The following is a 19,453-nucleotide window of genomic DNA, read 5'->3' as shown; positions in this document are numbered from 1 at the left end:
AAAAGGAACTTTAATCAGTGTAGCTATACCAGGAAGACAAGGGGACTTACATCCTCAACCCTGTCTTCAGGGGTACTGGCATGAACTCCCAGCTTACAGAGTTTAAGGAGGCCAGAAGTGTGCATGATCAAGTGTAGTCTTGTCAAACTACAATCTGGTTTATCATTATTTCAAGATTGGTCAGGGGCCCTTGTCTGGGACAAGAAATTGCTGTTGCTGGGGAGTAGTTCAAGTCTTCTCATAGGATATTTATTCATCAGACCTGCCTAGAATCCATTGTGACCACAGGAGAAAATGGCACTGAGCAAAGGAAACAGATCAGAACAGAGGCAGAGATGCCACATTTTTAACTGTTTTTTAGTTACCCATCAGGCATCTGCAGGTGTCTACAGAGCCAAGTGAAGTACTTTTAGTAAAAGCAGCCTCTTGGACCTTATTCCAGTACTGCTGATTACTTCAGTTTTCCCTGCCTCTGATCATCTTTCCCTCATATCTCAGACCACCATATTTGGGTGGTTTTTTGTTTGTTTTGGTACCAGGGCTTGAACTCAGGGGCACATAAACACTGAGCCACATCCCTAGCCCCTTTTATTTTTTATCTTGAAAGATCTCAGTATGTTACCTAGGGCCTCAAGTTGCTGAGGCTTGCATTGAACTTGTTATCCTCCAGCCACAACCTCCTGAGGCTGAGATTACAGAAGTGCACCACCATGCCCTGCCACCCTGCTTCTTTATCCCATAAATACCCCTAAGCCTTATTTTGGGGGAGGTGGATTTGAGACTTAGGTCCAGGGACCTCACACACCATGCTCCCTTGGAGATGCAGGGCTGCCGGCAGAGCTGCCCAGAAAGGGGCTCAGTGCCATGCCAAGTCTCCAAGTAGGGATGGAACAGGATGCCAGGGTCTGAGGCGGCCAGGGTCCCACATGGCCTTTTCCAATCAGCCCTCACTCCCTAGCTCAGGATGCTGGCTCCTTGTTCACCATTCCTTTCTTTTGAGGTCTCCTGGCATCTTCCCACAGGATCCTGTGATCCATACAAGTCACAGCATATGAATACTGGGTCACAGTGTGCACAAAGAATTCCAGACTTAAGTGTTGAATGGAGAGATCCTTGGCCTCAGAGTAGGAGAGACCTGTCCAGGCCAGCCAGACTGGAACAGGAGGGCTTGGTGTTTGGCAGGGGTCGGGAATTCTTATTTTTTAATTATTTATTTTGAGATAGGGTCTCCCTATATTGCCCAGGCTGGCCTTGAACTACTGGACTCAAGCAATCCTTCTGCTTCAGCCCCCTTGAAGAGGCCACAGGCACATGCCACTGTAATAAAATTATTAAATGTGTGGAAAAATTATTAAATGTGCAGATTATGTAATATTCTATAACAATAAAGAGAATAACAACAAATATTTGAACTCAGACAAACAGACTGCTTCACCCAGTTCACAAGGAAACTGGCATTTGGGTTGAACATATTCCAAGCTGGAAGCCAGACTGACTGCTGAAATGAAACCCCAGTTGGCTCATTCCCTGGCCATGAGGCAGGGACACTTACGGATTGAACTCTGGGAGTTCACCTTGCCCTCTGTCTCCTCCAAACTGTGTAGAAATGCTCCTTTCTTCAAGATCTTCATTTTCACCAGCAAGAAACTAACCAGGAATCAATTTCAGGTTCTGATTTATATAAACCATCAAATTATGAACTTTCTCTAGGAGATTCCCAAAATGAGTCTTTCTCTAAGTCTGACCTTCACAGTTTTTTTTCACTTACATGGATGACAGTCTGACACCAGCAACTCTATAGTGGCCAAACCAAACTGTCCAGAAAACAGCCCCATGACAACAAAAGTCACAGTCTCAGAAAGGACAGACACTCCCAACTCTGCTGTGCATCTCCCACTTTTCAGTGCTCTGCAGCTTAGATCAGCTGTTCTGTAGCTGTTCTTCTGTAGCACAAGGTCACCTATAGAGGACAGCACCTGCCCAGGAGGCACCAAGGAGAACTCCATTGTCCCTCCTTTGCAGGCTCAAGTTTAGCCTCAGCTCTTAGCCACCTGTCTCAGTCCTGTGCCCCCCACTGCAGGTCATTCACCTGCTTCACACCAACACTGATAAGTTCAATGACACAGAGACCTTCAGTTACATTGTTTGAATAAGAAAACCAGCAGAGACCCTGCTTTCCTTCTGTGCTTTTGTGTACAGTAAAGGAGGAAAACTAAAATACTGGCAAATAATTATTCCTTTGAGAAAAATAAAGATATTAGCAAACTATTCTTTTCTTTTTAAGAAAGAGTGAGAGAGAGAGAGAGAGAATTTTTTAATATTTATTTTCCAATTCTCAGCGGACACATCTTTGTTTGTATGTGGTACTGAGGATTGAACTTGAGCCACATCCCCAGCCCCAACAAACTATTATTTTCATATTAACAAATTCTTATGGAAAGCAACTAATTAAGTGTGAACCTTCCTTTTTCTTCTGCTTCAGTGACTCTCTGTGATCCTTGGTGAGGCATCATTCATCCTTTCCAGGTTTAGGAAAGGCCAGAAAGGCCAGATTGAACTTTTTTTTTTTTTTAATGGTGTTGGGGATTGAACCTAGGGTGTCCTCACACATGCTAAGCAAGCACTCTCTCACTGAACTACATACACCCCCAGCCCCAAGTCTGTTTAAAAAATATGAGTAATGAAAAGTAATATGATTTTATAATATACATTTGACATAAGTAATGTAAATTTATGTTGTTAAAATACTAAAATGATAGAATATCAAAATAGAATATAAAAGTAGTTAATGATAAAACAAAAAATAAAAGTAAATATCCAGAGTATCTCCTCTAAACACAATGAGATGAACTTAGGAATAAATAACTGAAGGAAAACTTGAAAATTCACAAAATGAGGATAAACAACACTTAGTTTAAGAATAAATTAATCAAGGGGCTGGGGCTATGTCTTAGCAGTAGAGCACTTGTCTTGCACGTGGAGGCCCTGGGTTCAATCCTCAGCACCATATAAATAAAATAAAGGTATTGTATCCTCCTACAACTAAAAAAAAAAAAAAATTAAAGAACAAATAACAGGTGAGAGTTGTGGAGTTGTGGGTGTACCTCTGTGGTAGAGTACTATTCTAACATGCGCAAAGCCCCTAGGTTCCACTCTCAGCACTATAATAAAAAAAAAAGATAAACTTTGTAATTGTATAAGCATGAGAAGTAAATTTTACATAATAAAAGATGCCTGATGTATGTGCAGTATAAATGCTCACAGTGACTCACAGCGTGAAATAAACACCCTGGCAAAATTATATATTTTATTTCATCCATGAAATCAATGGAAAATTTTAATGTAGCTTCTCAGTAAATGAATAAGACAATAACATTTTTTAGTGTACAAGCTATCTGAAAGTAGCTAATAAACTATTTTTAAGAAACATAAATATGAATCTTGTGTCTGAGGAAAAAAATATTTTGTTTTTAGTCACATATAATGAAACCTAGTTGAACTGGAACTGAGGTATTACATTCAGCTGCATCAGAGGAAACACCCATGATCTTCCACACAGGAAGAAGGTGCTTATTCTCCCATGAAAGGCTGGGAGAGCAGTTACTGCACAATCAGTGCAGCAGAGGAACAAACTCTGTTATAGTCAGCTTTGCACTGCTGTGACCAACATACCCAACAAGAATAACTCAGGAGGAGAATTTTATTCTGGCTCACCATTTCAGAGTTTCAGTCCATGGCTGGACAATTTCATAGCTCTGGGCCTGAGGTGAGGCAGAACATCAAGGCAGAAGGGTGTGGTGGAGGGAAGCAGAAAGAACTTGAATGCAAGGAGCCAGGAATATTATTACTTCCCAGGGCAGGCCCCCAGTGACCTGCTTCCTGCAGTCATGCCCTTCCTGCCTACATTCAAATTACTAACCCAACTGGTTAATCCACAATTAGGCCACAGCTCTTAAAAATCGAATCGTTTCACCTCTGAACATTCCTACATTGTCACACATGAGCTTTCACATCCAAACCATAACAAACTCTCATCCAGTGGGTTTTGCTAGCATCCTTGTAGCTGTCATGCTCAATCAAGAACACTATCACTATCCCCATGAACAAAGATACCTGACATACAAATTAGATCTTCTTAGAGTCTAGACTTAGGAGTTGAAAGAAAATCCAAACTGCAAGGTGAATTTTTTTTAACACATAGTTCAGGGGCCTGTTTTTAGGAATGAGCCACTGGTAAACACAATACATTTATGATTTTATAACATTTCCTTTGGGTTGTATATTTTCTGGAGCATTAAATACCAATTACAAATTACACTGGGCATTTTCAGATTACTTTTTTTGGGGGGTGGGTACTAGAAACTAAACTCAACCACTAAGCCACATCCCTAGTGCCCCACCCCATTTTTTGTTGGTTGGTTGGTTGGTTTCTATTTTATTTATAGACAGTATCTCACTGAGTTGCATAGCACCTCACTAGGTTGTTGAGGCTGGCTTTGAATTTGCGATCCTCCTGTCTCAGTCACCTGAGCTGCTGGGATTACAGGCGTGCACCGCTGCACCCAGCTTAGTTTTAAAATGTATTTGTTAAAATTGAAAACTTTCTTGTATTTTTCACATTTATGGAGTTTTGATCCAATGTACATTTGTTTTGTTTTCTTTTGAGAAGGGGTCTCACCCTGTTGCCCTGACTGGTCTTGAGCTCTTGGGCTCAAGCAACGCTCCCTGCCCAGCCCCAGTGGCTGGGACTGAAGGCAGGTACCACCATGCCTGGTTGTGTGTGTTCTTACATGTAGGCCAATCGCACATCACTTCTATTCAAGAGGCTTCTCTCCACTCTGCTTCTTTATGACTCTGAATTGAACTGGGATGATGAAAGACTTTCCCACACACTTTATGTTTAAAGGCCTTTGTCAAACAATGCACTCTCCCCACATGTGGCTCGAAGGCTTTGTTGATAATAAAAGCTGTCCCACATTATTTAGTTCTCTCTTGTGTGAGTCCTTTCACATTTTTAAAGATTTATATTATAATTGAAGGCTTTCCCACATTCATACAATCACAAGATTCCTCTCCAGTGTGTCCTTTCTCGTGTATGAAGTAAATTGAGATAATCAGGGGCTTTCCCACACATCTTACATTTAAAAGGTCCACTGTGTTTTATGTCGTGTCTCTGAATACGTTTCAGAGAAATGTTCTCCATACTTTCCATTCCCAGAGTTTCTCTCCAGCATGAGTCCTTTCATTCATTTGAAAGCACTGGCCATGGCTGCAGGCTTTCCCACATTCCTTGTGTGTACATGGCTCCTTTCCATACTCTGACCAGGCTGAACTCTGATGAGCCTATGTAGGATTGAATGACCAAGGAAGACTTATCTAAACACATGGCTTTCACAAGGTTTTATTCTAGGAGGTGTTTTCTTTTTTAGATTATGACCTGGAATCTGGCTGGAAGTTTCTCCACATTGACTACCTTCTTCGTGTTATCTATCATATTACTTCTGTAAATGAGACACACACAACCAAGGGTTTGTTTATCAATGATTTTGCATTTGTTCATAGGTATTGAACTTACATTTAAAAATAAATATATATTTTTGTGGTGTTGGGGATGGAACCCAGGGTCTTAAAGCATACTAGGCAAGCACTCTCCCACTGAGCTCTATCCCCAGCCCCTTGGACTTCTTTATAACATTATCATCAAAGTATAGACTCGATGCCCTGTCTGGACTGTCTGAATCTGCATGGACTGAATGTTCTGCAAGATCTGTACCACAGCTGTCATCAAAACAGCAGTACACACTAACCAGTTTTTTTCTTTTTCTTTCATGTGTGTGTTGCTGGAGATTGAACCCAGGGCCTCACGTATCCTAGGCAAGTGTGTGCTACCACTGAGCTATATCCTCAGCAGATCTCGAGTCTCAAGTCCTGGTCCTTAAGTCCAGCAGATGCACACTCACTCAGACCCCACAATAATCAGGTCAGGAATCTATGGAGGCTTCTCATTGGGTGAAGCTGAAGGCTGGTTGAAGAGAGGGTCATAAGGAGAAGTTGCTGTTCTCATCAGGGTCAAGATGTGGCTGTAGAGTTGGAGAGTGGTAAGGATGATGTGGGATGTCCATCCACATGTCCTCCTCAGGCTCTCCAGCATGGGGGCATCAGTGTCGGTTGGCTAAATGTCTGTTCATTTGTTACATCATTTATACTAAATTTTGGGGTTTCTGCTTGCCCTTTCAGTCCCTATCAGCTGTTACTGGGTGTCTTATTGATGTCTTTCATTCTAGGGTTAGGACATTCTAGGGTCTGGTGGTTTCTGCCCTGATCTCTCTCTTCTGACTTTTATCAGGGTGAAGGCAAGTGACAGTGACTTCACTCTGAGTTTTATCAGGGTTGTGGAAAATGACTTATTTTATTAGGCTATGCCTGATGACAGTATTGAAGGGCTCTGAAGGCTTGTCTGGCAGGAACTCCAGTTTTATTTTAATATGGAGTTTTAAAATGGAGTTGCTTAGGCTAAGGCCATCTTTATACTGTGTGTGTAGTCATGAATCCCAAAATTCTCTTGAAGTTTAACTTTCACTTTTTTTTTACAAAAAAAAAAAACTATTAAAATCATACAAAAATATATCTTTTGAGAGTTTATTTCAATTTTTGTACTTAGTCTTATAAATTTGTAATAGTCATGTATCAATTCTTTTGTCTAAACTCTCTAGTTAAAGATAGTAAAATAAATTTGAAAAGCTTTCATTTAAAATTAGCATGACTGAATAAGCATAAGAGAAATTTCAGTTCTATGCTAAAGTTGATCAAGGCAAAAACATATTGTATGGAAGAGGTGAAATTTTTAAGAGAAGAGATCCTGAAAGTAATATTCCCAGAGAAATAAAATTTCCAGACATAATAAGAATTTCCAAAACCTTGAAATTATGGAGCTGAAACAGAGATCTACAAGAAAGCAGGCAATGTCTGGGTTCCAGGGGAAAAGAATATTGAATATACTGAGGTCTTCTCTGACAGGGTGGGCAAGTGGAGATGGAAGTAAAGATCTAGAAAGCTCAGGAAAACAGAAGACCTGCTGGCTGGAGGATGGGGCAGGGGTGTGGTGCTGCCTCCTCTTCTTGCCCCTCCCCCAATGACAGGATTACTGTGTGATGAGAAAGCACAGCTCTGTGACATAGGCCTGAGTCTCACTCCCCATTCCTGAAGAGAACTCTCAGGATTCATGTGTCCAAGTGACACAGTGAAATTCAGATGAGGGAGAATCCTCTCTTTCCTCTAAATAGCATTAATGCTGCATTGCTGAACCCAGCTTCATCACCTGAGCAATGGATATGATCCTTGCTTTTGCATGTGGACTGAGGATCGCTAAGTTGCCCAGGCTGGCCTCAAACTCACCATCCTCTTGCCTCAGGCTCCTGAGTGACTGAGATTACAGATTTGTGCCACCATGCCCAATAACATCAATGGGTGTTTGGTTTGGTTTGGTTTGGTTTAGTTTTGGTACCAGGGATTGAACCCAGGGTGCTTAAATATAAGCCACATCCCCAGCCCTTTCCAAAATATTTTTTATTAGAGACAGGGTGTCGCTAAGTTGCTTGGTGCCTCGCTAAATTTCTTCAAGCTGGCTTTGAATTCCCAATCCTCCTATCTCACCACTGAGATTTCTGGCATGTGCACCACCATGCCTAGCTATTAATGGGATTTCTTAATACTGTATTCAAATGAGCTACTTTGCAAATTCTAAACATCAATGTCACATTTAAGTACTTTTTTATTGTTGTTGTTTTGTTTTGTTTTTGTGGTGCTTGGGATTGAATCCCTGGCCTCACCTCACACATGCTAGGCAAGTGCTCTGCCACTGAGCTATATCCCCAGCCATAAATATATATTTTTAGAAAAAAAAAATGTTCTAATAATAAAAAATTTGAAAATGGCATTATGTTTTATTTTTTTATTTAATCTTATTTTTTAAGATTCTAAGATCCTTTCAAGGAACAAAGTTTCTCTTACAAATTACCTTTGATTTCTCCTGGGATTTCTGCACTGGTCTTCAATGTTCTAGTCTTCCAATTTTATTTCTAAAATGTAGACCTAGAAAATCATTATGAATTACTTACACCATTATAAAAAATATCAGATTCTAGGCTTATGGTACACTAAGGCCATCTTGATTTATTCACCAAAGTACTCCCCTTCCATTTTCTAAATCACTGAGCAGCACTAATGAGCAAGAAACTCTTGGGGCTGGGGATGTGGCTCAAGCAGTAGCGCGCTCTTCTGGCGTGCGTGCGGCCCTGGTTCGATCCTCAGCACCACATACAAACAACGATGTTGTGTCTGCCAATAACTAAAAAATAAATATTAAAAAAAAAAAAGGAAACTCTTGACTTCCAGCTAATCTGGCATGATCTCACACTTACCTTCAAAGGCCAGGTTCCTGAGGGCTGCCAGCACTGCATCTTGGTAGAGTGTTGTGGGAAGGATCCAGCAAAGTTCTCTCCTTCCAGCTGAAGTTCAGCCTTCAAAGCCCAGTGAGTCCTGAGAAATCTGCATGTGCACAGGAGGAAGGGTGATGCCGACAGCACTGGGGTGTGTACTCAATTCATCAGTTCACATGACTCTGAGGTCCCCATTTATTTATCTCATGACTCGTTCATCAGATTCTCACTCTCCATCTTCACTGACTTCTTCCTGCACAGCTGTTCTAATGTTAGGACTGAAGGAGTCAGTAAAGCAACAGTGGACTAGAAACACACCTCCTGTTGGTGAACTCAGTGATTTAAAACATGGTGCCTGAATCACCCCTACTTTCTCTCTGTACCCTAGGTCTACAGTATCTCTCATACCCAAGTCCTACTAAATCTGGGTGGAAAAGAGTTAAGAATAGCAGTCCTGAAACTGAATAACCTTACAAGTGCTTGGTCAAAGTTTTCAACCTTTGCCAGCATTTGGGAACTACATTTTGGAAGGCACCCAGGGCTCAGTGAGCCTGAACTGTTTATGTGAACAATATGGTATTTACTTAACTCCTGTTTTTTTTTTCTCTCTGGTAGTTTGGAATTTTATCCCATGCTTGGCAGAGGTAGCCTACTTGATCAGCCCCCAAATAACTCTGAGCCCGAGTCTCAATGGACTTCTCTCTCTTTTTGTCCCAAAGTGTTACTGTGTGAATTAAGCCTATCTTATGTGATTATATCAAGAGAACACTTGGAAACATGTACTGTAGAATAATTTAATTAAGTAGGATAAAACACTAATAAAAGCTATTTCATTGCCCTAATGGCAAATTTTTATTTTTACATTAATTAATTATTTATTCTGCAGTACTGGGCCTCACACCAAGCATTCTACCATTGAGCTACATCCCTGGCCCTTTTGGTTTATTTTTTGAGACAGGGTCTCACTAAGTTACCCAAGCTACCCTTGAAATTGGGATCCTCCTGCCTCAGTTTCCCAACTAGCTGTGATTATGAGCGAGCACCACTGTGACCAGATGAAGAATTTTAAATTTTTTTATTGGATATGTTAAAAAAGAATGAAATAGGGTTGGGGTTGTGGCTCAGTGGTAGAGCGCTCACCTGGCATGTGTGAGGCACTGGGCTTGATCCTCAACACCACAAAAAAGTGAATAAAATAAAGTATTGTGTCCATTTAAAAAAAAGGGGGGGGGTGAAATAGCCAGGCGTGGTGATGCATGCCTATAATCCCAGTGACTTGGGAAGCTGAGGCAGGAGGATCGTGAGTTCAAAGTCAGCCTCAGCAACAGCAAGGTGCTAAGCAACTCAGTGAGAACCTGTCTCTAAATAAAGTACAAAATAGGGCTGAGAATGTGGCTCAGTGGTTGAGTACCCTTGAGTTCAATCCCTGGCACCACCACCCCCACCACCAAAAAAAGAATGAAATAAAAGATGGTGCATATTCTTAAAAATGTCACCTTTCAAAAGTAAATTTCAAAAAAAAAAAAAAAGCTTTTAGTAGTCAACAGAAATACTTTACCAAATCTAATAGGAGTAACAAGTAACTGACAATACTTATAGCCATCTGAAGAAGAAAGTGAAAACTTGACCAACATACATAAAAGATTTTAAGATCAGCAGATCACATTACTGACAAATAGACCAAGAGAGGGAAAAGAGCCTTCTATGGGCCACCATATATTTGGTAGGCTGTCTATTGATGGAGCAGGCATTGTAGAATAGTAGCATAAAACGGGATCACTTTAGTACATAAGGCAGGAACAAAGTTGTATCAAACTGGAAACATGCATCCTTTCCAATTCAGAGTTAATAATCAATTTACTTTTCCTGCAAATGTGAATGGTAAATCTAGCCTCTTTGAGAAATCACAAATCTTTTTGATGCCAGAATAGAGAATTTTCTCATAAAAGAAACAGAGCAAGCCATGAAGAAATGTACTAACAAGAGGTAGAAGACAAACAAAAAGTCGGAGAGAATATCAGCCATACATGCAATATAAAAGAATTAGTGTGGGGCTGGGATGGTGGCTCAGGGATAGAGCACTTGCCTAGCATATATGAGACACTGGGTTTGATCCTTAGCACTACATAAAAATAAATAATATAAAGGTATTGGATTCACTTACAACTAGAAAATTTAAAAATAATAAATTTAAAGAATTAGTGTGCAGAGTGAAAATAAATTAATGAACACATAATTAAACCATGGGGAAATGGCCAAAACATATTTAACAGAAAAAACCTTGGTTTGTGTGTGTCCCCCAAGGGTTCATGTGCTAGAAGCTTGGTCCCCAGTGTGGCAGTGCTGAGGTAGGGACTAGCAGAAGCTCATATGGACTCTGCCCTCAGAAGAAATCAGTGTTGGTTCCAAACCAGCAGAGAAGGACACAGAGGACAACAGTCCTGCTCCACAAGGAAAAGACAAAGATGCTCAAGTAGCAGCTCCTCCTAGATCCACAGGAGAACCAAGGTCACAGGGCAATCCACTGTCCCCAAGTTGCAGAGATAAAAGGCAGATCAAGAATCATCATTTCCTAGAACAAAGATCAATAAGCAGCAACTTCAGGATTGCCCTGTGAGCAGAAGGAGGTCAACCTAAACTGTAATTAATGAATTGCTGGGGATAAGCAAGGACAGACCCGAGACTTAAATACTTGAAAAGTCCCAGGCTTAGGGAACTGCACAAATTTGTAAACCTCACTGTCAGAAACCCAGTGGATTCAAGAAAAATGGCTTCCTGCTTCTGATAGGGAGACGAAAACAGCAGTTGTTTAGAAATATCCCCAGAGAATTCTGTCCTTCTTAAGTTTCCTTCAAAAGAAAACTGTAAGCCAAAAGCATAACCAAATGGGATGTTCCCAGAGCCCAACCTCTGGGAGTAAGGGAAACACCCAAGTAAGTCCATGTCCCTCTAACCTGTCTGCCTCTACCAGTGGAGGGGTGAAATGACAAGTCACCAACCAGGAACACAGGCTTCCTCAAAACAAGGCCTGATCACAGGGCAGTGGAACACTTCTCCCTGCCAGAGCATCCTGCACCACCTGCAGAATGCACTGAGAACAGAGCCTTAGAGCCCCCTTGGAAGTCCCCAGGGGCACGCCAACAAATTGGGTAACAATGATGATATCAATGAATGTCTAGAAACATAATCTACAGAGGCAGTCATGAAAAAATAGAAAATCTGAGCAAGCCTACAACACAGAGCTTGATACAGTAATCAAAAACTCACCAACAAATGAAAGCCTGGGACCAAAAAGTTTTACTCTTGAAATCTACCAAGAGTAGATTTCAAGAACTGACACCATCCTCCTCAAGTTCTTTCAAAAATCCCTACAAATGAAACATTAAAAAAAAAAAAAAGCAAATGAATTAATCATAAGAAATGACTGAAAACAGGCTGGGGTTGTGGCTCAGTGGTACTGTACTCACCTAGCACGTGTAAGGCCCTGGGTTCAATCCTTAGCACATAGAAATAAATAAAATAAAGGTATTGTATGCAACTACAATTAAAAAATATATATTTTAAAAAATGACTGAAAACTATTTCATAGAAGTTTAAAGACATGAAGGAAAATGCTCAAAACCAGGGGTGACCAGTAGAAGAATGTGTCACTTTTTTTCTTTTATTAAAATCATGCATCACTTAACAAGGGGAACACGTTCTGAGAGACATTTAATTAGGTGTTTTCATTGTGTGTACATCAGAGTGTGCAACTCTGGCAGGACAGCTCCTACACTCAGGCCATGTGCCATAGCCGACTGTTCCCAGGCAACAAACCTTGACAGCTTGTTACTGAACACTGGGCCCTTAGTTTAAAACACAAACACATTACACAGCTGTACAAAATGTTTTCTTTCTTTATATTCTTATTCTATAACCTTCTTTTAACTTCTTCAACATTTTTTGTTAAAAACTATGACATAAACATACATGTGGTTCATTTCCAGTTTTAGCACACACAAAAAATTTTAAATGTATAAAATACAATATTGCTTTCACACAATGGACAAGTATAATGCAATGGGTTTTTTTGTTTGTTTGTTTTTGTTTTGCTACCAGGGATTGAACTCAGAGGCACTCGACCATTGAGCCACATCCCCAGCCCTATTTTGTATTTTATTTAGCAACAGGGTCTCACTGAGTTGCTAAGCACCTCACTGTTGGTGAGGCTGGTTTTGAAGTTGTGATCTTCCCGCCTCAGCCTCCCAAGCTGCTGGGGTTATAGGCATGTGCCACCATGCTTGGCTGTAATGCAATGTTAAGTATTTGTGTGTCTAAGGTACAGCAAAAACAAGATAAAAAATAATCAATGGTACACAGGTAGAGGGTACTTACCATGAATGGAGCTTGCAGGACTGGATGTTTCTCTGGTTATCAGCGAGTGAGGGGTAAATGTGGAGGCTGCAGACATTCCTGTACACTGCTGTAGACTTTATCAACACTGTACACTTAGGTTATTCCAGATTATTAAAATATATAATTTTTCCATTCTTCCATGACAAATTAACCTTACCAGACTTTTTTTTTTATTTTATCAACTTTTTAAGATGTTAAACCTTTGACTCTTTTGTAATAACAGCTTAAAACCGACACATTACACAGTTGTATAAAAATCTTTTCTTTATATCCTTATTCTAGAAGCTTTTTTTGATTTTTAATTTTTCTTAAACTTCTTAGCTTTTTTTGTTAAAAAAAACTATGACATGAACATACGAATGAGCCTAGGCCTTCACAAGATCAGGATCATCAATATCACTGACTTCCCCCTCTCTGACATGGTCCACCGGTAGGTCCTCGGGCAATAATGCGCATAGTGCCATCATCTCCTATGATGACAATGCCTCCTGAGGGACCTGCCTGAGGCTCTTGAGGTGTCACTCTTCGCAGAAATATGTCTGTGGTGGTTTGCTTCCTTTTTGCCTCATAGATCTGTTTGTACACAGATAATGCACCATGAACATTCTTCTCTATTAATGAAAACCTTTCAGGGTTGGGGTCCATGCTTTCAAACTTTTTAAGGAGCTTGCTGAGGTCTGTAAAAGCTTCTGCTAGACCCGACACTGTGAATTTTCTTGGAAGTTCTTTCTCTTCTTTTGCAGTTTCCTTTTCTCTTGCTTTTTCTTGGGCTTTGCGCTCCTGGTCCAATGACTCCTCACTGGTCAGTTCCTGAGGAACCACCTCCAGGAGCTCCATGTCATCCTCCATGTCATCCTCCTCCATACCCAGAGTAAAGTTGTTGGCCATCTCAACCACAGCCTTGTCCATGTTTGCACCTTCCTCTTCCTGAGCAAATCCTTCGAAATCACGGACAAACCTCTTGAGTGTCTTCTTCCAGATGCCATTCATACATTCCTTGGTGACATCAGCACTCCCTTTCACATTATGTAATGAATAGCGATTCTTGAATCGCTTGAACCACCCAGAGCTGGCAGTGAATTCAACATTATAGTCGGGTCCAGCCTTTTCCTTCAACATTGCAAACAAACTTTTGGCTTTAGCTGTAATCATCATAGTACTGAGAGGGACCCGCTCCCGTGTCTGATCTTCAATCCAGGTCATTAGAAGTTTCTCCATATCTGATATGGGCCCTTCTCAAATTTTTGTTAGTCTGGTGGCCTTCAATGAGGCAGATCCTTTAAGAGCTTCTGTCACTTTGTTCTTGTTCTTCAAGATTGTAGCTATGGTGGAATGGGACATCCCTGATTGGCGAGCAATAACCATTACTGATTTTCCACCTTCATAGTCCTTAATCAATTTTAATTTTGTTTCTAGGTCAATCACTCGACGTGGCCTCTTACTGGCAACTTTAGCAGTGGATTTTGTGTGAGTAGGAGCCATGATGAACACAATAGCATAAAATTAAATTGAGTATATGAGAACAATCAAAAGATGCAGTAAACCACCAGCTGTAGGAGGCTGCTGGTGACTACTGTCCTACACAGGGTCCGTTGTTGGCTGAAATGTCATTATGCAGAACATGACTATGTAAAGTAATATATGACCATTGGAGAGTCTGTATGACAATAGATGAAAAAATTAATTAGATAATTGGAAGCATTGACAAATTGCAAGAATAAATACTTAGGAAAGGTCAGACAGTTATTACACGTGCTCCAGCAACATTTCCTATTAAATCTGAATTTATCCATAACCAACAACCTAGCCATTTTCCCCATTGTATAAAAAGTTTTCAAGGCATTAAAACTTGTGGACAAAAACAAGAATGACACTGTCAACAAACTTCAGCCAGGCACAGTGGCACATGCCTATAATCCTAGCTACTCATGAGTCAGAGGCAAGAGGATCACAAGACCAGCCTGGGCAACTTAGCAAGACCTAAAAAAAATTTTTAAAGGGTTAGGGAGCTAGTGATATAGCTCAGAGGTAAAGTACCCCTAGGTTAAATCCCTGGTGCAAAAAATGGCCGGGAGGGGCAGGACTGAGGATGTAATTCAGTGGTAAAGCACACCTAGGTTCAATTCCCCGGGACTGGAAATAACAACAATAATAATAAACAATAATAAACTTGGGTTGGGTGTGGTGGTGCATACTATTCAGGAGGCATGAGGATTCCAAGTTCTAGGTTAGTCTGGGCAATTTAGTAAGACCCTGTCTCAAAAAATAAATTAGAAAGTCCAGGGGTGTAGCTCATGGTAAAGCACCCCTGGGTTTAATCCCCAATAACATACAGAGAGAGAGAGAGAGAGAAACACCTTGAGAGCTGGGGATCTAGCTCAGTGGCAAAGCACTTGCCTAGCATGTGCAAATGCAAGGTCCTGGGTTCAATTCTCAGCATGCAAAATAACTAATTAAAGAACAAACTCGAAACAACCCAAGTCTTATAGCAGTAGACGGTGAGTGAACTGTGTGAGCCGTGCCTCAGCAGCATGTGTGCAACAGACTAAGGCAAAGAAAGCACAAGAAAAGCCTTTCGGCACAATATCAATGGTATGTTGATAGTAATATTAACTTACTGAACTCTGAAAAGAGGCAAAATTCTGCTTCATGATAAACAGATGGTATGCTCTACAGAATAATGAAAACAATTAGGGCAGTGGTGACTTCTGAGTGCAGATAGGTGGTGACATCAAGAAGTCATAGCATAACTGACAATAGTCAATTTAGTCACTTGGGTGGTGAGTCCATGCATGTTTATGTTCTTATTGTATAAACTAAGCATAGAATAAATAATTTATTTCAAGACTCTCTTTGCCACTTCAGATCTTATTATTCAATCCACTCAGGTTCCAAACAAGAAAAACTCTTACACCTACGCCATAGTATCCCATGCCTAAGCACATGGACACAGTGTGATCCAGTGGCAACAAGATCCCACAAAGGGAACAAGGGGGAAGCAGCTAAGGAAAGCAGCCTGCTTCACCCACAGTTCACAAGGGGACCCACACTCAGAAGGTGAAACACACTCCCAAGCCTGAAGACCACCCTCCTGTGCAGGTGAGAATTGAGACCCTGAAAGAGGAGGAGACAGTAGGGTGGGGAGGTGCCAGAATTAAATTGCTTGAATCACTGCTTAGGAGTGAGCCCTCTCAACCTAAACTAGCAGACAGCCCCTCCCTTAATGTTCTCTGAAGAACAGGTTGACCTCAGGGGAAAACATTCTCTGAAATGCGACACTATGTCATCCCCTGATCTCCACCTTCCTCCCTCCCCCTGGTATTGGGGACAAAGGGACACTTCCACTGAGATATATTTGGCCCTTTTTATTTTGAGACAGGGTCTCACCAAGTTACCCAGGCTGGCCTGGAATTTGCCATCCTCTGGCCTTATCTATTGTCATACAGAATCTCTGGCCTCAGGGATTACAGGTGTGCACCACCATGCAGGACTCCACCTGTTTTCTACTCATTTGCTCCTCATTAACTGTTGAGATACTAGGGGTTTCTCCCTATTACAATATTCCTTTCAAATAAAATCACTTCACACCTCAATCAGGATTTTGTTTGAAAGACACTGTCCAGAAACAGCCCTAGTGCAAATAACACCTTCAGAAAAGGTATTAAGGACAGAGTGTGTAATTCAGTGACAGAATGCTGGCCTAGCATGCACAAGGCCCCAGGTTTCATCCCTAGCACCACTAAAAAGAAAGAAGGAGAGAGGACATCAAGACCCCCTCTTCGACCCAACCCCATCAGCATATGCATCCCCAGCTGTCCAGTACATCTTCTCAATTTAAAGGGTGCCTGCCATAGTTGGTGTGGGCAAGCAGGACACAGAGAAAGGCTCCCCAGGAAGAACCAACCAGGCAGGACTTCAATGACCTCTCTTTGCAGAATCAACATTGGCCTTATGGAGTTTTGGTCTCAACAAGGTTATGCACTTACATACATTCATTCATTCATTCATTCACTGCGGTGCTGGGGATTGAACCCAGGGACACTCTACCATTGAGCTTCATCCTCAGCCCTTTTTTAAATTTTTAATCTTGAGATGGGGTCTGGATAAGTTACTGAGGCTAGCCTCGAACTTTTGATTCTCCTGCCCAGCTTCCTGAATTGCTGGGATTACTGGAGAGGTCCACCCACACCTAGTACCTATAAAGTTTCTAAAGGGAACCCTCTACCCAAAGACATTCTTTTTTTAATATTTATTTTTTAGTTATAGATGGATGTAATATCTTTATCTTATTTTTATGTGGTACTGAGGATCCAACCCAGTGCCTCCTGTGTGGCAGGTGAAAGCTCTACCTTTGAGCCACAATCCCAGCCCCCAGAGACATTCTTAAAAGGAGTCTGTGTCTAGATAATATAAAAAAGGAGATTGGAAGATTCTTACAGTGGAGTATCAGGAAGTTTTCCTCTGCTTTACTCTTGGTTGAAAAGATTCCAAACAAAATACATCTTTTAAAGAACGTCATTCATTGCTTTGTGGGAAACTAAGGAATTAAAATGTGATGTCCGTATGAAACGCAAAACGAAAGATGAATAGTTGACACTGATGTTGTGAACTGGAGGAGGACAGTTGGCATTTGGGCATGGGGACAGGGATGTGGATTTGTGACACTGTTTCCCATACATCTGTAAAACTCAAGGGGAAAACGATGACCCTGGAGCGGGAAAAGGAGGGACAGAGGACCCCACCGACCACAGCCCCTTCAGCGCACGAACCCCTCACGCGAGATGTCCCCTCGACCCTTCCGACGCCACCGCACAGTCGGGGGCGACACGGCGCTATCCAGAGAGGGCTCCTGGCTCGGCCCAAGTCGCCGCGCAGGTACAGGAGAGGACAGTGGGTCCGGGCCTCCCGCCCGGCCCCACCCCGCGGGGCCGAGGTGCCCGAGGACCCAGAGGCGCCAGCGGCTGACAGGGCCACAGACTGCGGAACTGAGGCAGGGAGGCCGGGGTCCCCCTAGGGCGGGTTCCACCAGCCTCAGCCCCATCTCAGAACGCCCCGCCCCTCACTCACCGTTTCCCCGCTTCCGAGAGCTCCTGGGTTCTCCCCACGGCTCCCGCAACCGGCGTACAGCTCGGTCCCGGAGCAGCAGAGCGACCCGCCCCCTGTAGCAGGGAAGCCAAACCGCAGTGGAGCTGGGGGGTGCGAGAAATAAGATCCCGCGAGAATGTTGAACACCCGCGGGCGCGGCGGGGTCGCGCCGCCGGATTGGACAGCCCGCAGCCCACCCCTGCGCTCCTGATTGGATACGGTTCAGGCCCCGCCCCCGAATATTGAAAGAAGAAGCAAGCGGAGCGGGAATGACAGGTCCTAGCCTCCATCCTTTCTCAGACTGGGTTTTCTCTTCTCCCCAGAACCTTGCCTGATAAAGGGAGGCGAAGTAGGTGAATACTTGCATTTCGGGAGAACTTAACTCTTGGCTTTCCAGAGAAGACACTGGCATCTTTTTTTTAGATCTCTTTTTTTAAATGGTAGATACACACACACACACACACACACACACACACACACACACACTATGTGGTGCTGAGGATCGCACCCAGTGCCTCACCTGTGCTAGGCAAGCGCTCTACCACTGAGCCCCAACCCCAGCCCAGACACTGGCATCTTACCTGTATTCATGAAGGTTCCCCCCCCCCGCCGCCGCCTTTTTAAAAATTTATTTTAGTTGTAAGTGGACACAATACCTTTATTTTATTTATTTATTTTTATGTGGTGCTGAGGATCGAACCCAGCGCCTCGCACGTGCTAGGGGAGCGCTCTACAGCTGAGCCACAACCCCAGCCCTCCCCTTTTTCCTACTAGACTCGGGGTCACAATGGGCTCAGGGAATTCCAGACTCAGCGTCCGATGAAGCAATCCCCTGGCCTCACAGGAGGAGAGGATCTCAGGCCAGGTCAGACCAGACTACAACAGGAGGAATAGCTTGATGTCCTGCAAAGGTTAGGAATGTGATATGAGGTTGATGTTATCAAAAGCATGACCAAAGCTTCCTGAAATTTTATCTTGCAAACTACTCATTTTCATCCAGGAAAATGAAAACACTCTAAGGAGAGAACAAACACATGAAAGGCATGGAAAAACTGGAATTATATGGCATCAGTATTCTATAAAGGAATTGAAAAGAGAGAAAAGTAAACATTTCATGTAGTTCAGGTAAGCATCCTGTTTCACCCACAGTTCACAAAGAAACCCCACATTCAGAGGTTATCATAATGTAGTCTTGGGAGCAGATTCTGCTGAAATGGAGCCCATTGTGGATCACTCCCTGGTTCTGAAGCAGGACATCTAAAGATTTAACTCTGGGAGCTCACCATGTGCTGCTGTTCCCTCCTAGTGTGGAAACTCTCCCTTTCTTGATACCTTAATATTCTCCAGAGGGACACCCATTTGGAATCACATTAGAGTTCTGCCCTAAATAAACTGTCAAAATCATAAACTCTTTTCCCAGGAGACTGAGTCTCTAAACCTGACCTTCACAGGGTATAATTGTGAAAGTAACTCCAGTAACTCTGTAAGCCACAACCAAAATACTTATCAGAAAACTTAATCAAAGTATACTTATC

At 42.2% G+C, this 19,453-nt stretch overlaps 2 long non-coding RNA genes across 3 annotated transcripts in view; one reads left to right on the top strand and one right to left on the bottom strand.

Annotated features, from left to right (window-relative positions):
* The window catches only part of LOC308644473, a 28,391-nt gene that overhangs the window by 1,046 nt on the left and 7,892 nt on the right, over positions 1-19,453 (top strand). The window lies entirely within an intron of this gene.
* LOC308644472 lies at positions 4,388-18,122 on the bottom strand. Of its 2 annotated transcripts, none has more exons than XR_014021014.1 (4): positions 17,901-18,122; positions 12,813-14,490; positions 8,421-8,547; positions 4,388-6,080 (listed from the first exon to the last, which is right to left on the bottom strand). It is a non-coding gene; the product is annotated as an uncharacterized lncRNA (long non-coding RNA). The 2 variants fall into 2 exon arrangements; XR_014021015.1 differs by lacking the exon at positions 4,388-6,080 and adding an exon at positions 7,859-8,347.

Source organism: Spermophilus citellus (genome assembly GCF_964194105.1).
Source record: "Spermophilus citellus genome assembly, chromosome: 3".
NCBI classification, from domain to species: Eukaryota; Metazoa; Chordata; class Mammalia; order Rodentia; family Sciuridae; genus Spermophilus; species Spermophilus citellus.
This window is presented reverse-complemented; position numbering and strand designations above follow the sequence as displayed.